Source organism: Eulemur rufifrons, chromosome 30 (genome assembly GCF_041146395.1).
Source record: "Eulemur rufifrons isolate Redbay chromosome 30, OSU_ERuf_1, whole genome shotgun sequence".
Taxonomy (NCBI): domain Eukaryota; kingdom Metazoa; phylum Chordata; class Mammalia; order Primates; family Lemuridae; genus Eulemur; species Eulemur rufifrons.
The window spans coordinates 36,894,117-36,895,968 of record NC_091012.1 but is presented as its reverse complement, the minus strand read 5'-3'; the positions used below and the strand labels follow the sequence as shown (position 1 = coordinate 36,895,968).

Genomic DNA, 1,852 nt, shown 5'->3' with positions numbered 1-1,852 from the left:
TAGAAGGGTCATTGGTCATCTCTACTTAGAAGTTCAGTACTGTAACTGACATCAGTGAGAGAACAGCCATTGATCATCAAGTCTCTATTCATCTCTCTGATATTATTCCCAAGAGATGATCCAGGATTGATGGATACGCAAAGCTATCAAATATGTCCTCAAACTTTTCCCTACCTCCTGTATACCTAAAAAGCTCAGGAAAAATATGATCCAGACTTAAACAAGAAACACCTGTTTCATTGTTCAGAGTTACTTATATAACCTTGTAAGGCCCCATAGTTTCAAGGGAGCTGTTACTACACCCTGGGATTCCTGCCCCCCAAAATGTAGGCACCCTAACTATTGAGCTCCTATCTGAGAGCACTGGAACTGACTTGTGTCAGACAGGATTGCTGCTTTGTCCCAAGGAATAATATTTGTCAAGCCCAGATAACCGGACTTTTCATAAAAGTACAGCACCTTCTCATATTCAAAAATATTCTATCCATTTTTAATATCCCAAGCCACTGTTAATGGAGCAAAGTAAAGGGCCACACTTATTTAGTGTGAGTATTTAGTTATGTCTGGGTTATTTAGAAAGTCTTGTTAACTAATGGTGCAAATGTACTGCCCCATAACCATTGTTTCCCAATTGACTCTCCCCCTTTAGGTTTCCCCATATAAACAATTATTATAAAGCAGCTGTCATTCTCTTCTACTTAATAGTAGTTTTGGGCAAGTAGTGAGAGGTGCTTTTGCAAAATAGTGTCAAGCACAAATTGACCACCACTCATGTTAACATCCTAAAAAGTATCAGATATAAAATATGATGACTTGGTGCTCATTTCTGCAGCACATATACTAAAATCGGAACGATACAGAGAAGATTAGCACGGTCCCTGTGCATGGATGACACGCAAATTCATGAAGTGTTCCAGAATTTTTTAAAAAAACAAACAAAATGAAAAAAATATGATGACTTGAATCATATCCCATGTTTCTCTATCCTTACCAGTATGAAGGAACTCACATTGCCAATAATAAACTACATCTATCTAGCTTCCACAGACTCTGGGACTCTTTAGGGGATGCCTCACATGTACTGGTAAATAATTCCATTTCCTCTGAGCATCTGCTGGGTATCTCTATATTTGCTTGGTACCTAATAGTCATGACTATCTCCCACTGCATCTGGAGTACTGAAGTTACACAGTACTCTGCTTCCCAGTAGGAAATGAGGTCTTGTTTCTCTTTTGGTTTTGTTGTTACACCCTATCAGAGGGGAATTTAAGTAGAGATGTTGAGTCTCAATACTTCCCAGAGGCTTTTGTTGACATATAGATGGTCTTTAAAGCCATGGGAGCAGGTAATCTCATCTAGAGAGTATAGATAGAGAAAGAGGGGTGCTAGATTGAGACTCTAAGAAATCACAGCATTTAGAGGTCAGGTAGAATAGGAGAAGCCCACAAAGGACACTGGAAAGGAATGACCAGTAGGAGGAAAACCAGGAAGTATGATGTGACAGATTCCAAGAGTGGAGAGAGTTTCAAGAAATGAGTAGTCGATGCTCTCTAATGCTGCTGATAGGTCAAGTAATTTTTGGATCCTAAAGTGTCCCTTGGATTTGGCAAAATGAAGATTGTTGGTGAAATCATTCAGAACTGTTTCGGTGGAGTGGTAGGTAACGAATCCAGATCTGAGACAGCTGAGGAATGAATCGTAGGTAAGGAAGTGGACATAGCATATGTGAAGACAACTATGGAGGAGTTTTGCTGTGAAGGGGAGCAAGGAAATCTTGGAGGGGATGTGGGGTTATAGGATTTTTTTTAAAACAGTGGTAGATAATAAAGTATGTTCAAATGTTGATGGTAAT

General features: G+C 39.4%; 1 non-coding gene across 1 annotated transcript; it reads left to right on the top strand.

Moving 5' to 3' along the window:
* The first annotated feature begins 816 nt into the window (after positions 1–816).
* LOC138379256 (U6 spliceosomal RNA) lies at positions 817–923 on the top strand. Its single transcript, XR_011232037.1, has one exon. It is a non-coding gene; the product is annotated as a U6 spliceosomal RNA (small nuclear RNA).
* The last annotated feature ends 929 nt before the right edge of the window (positions 924–1,852 follow it).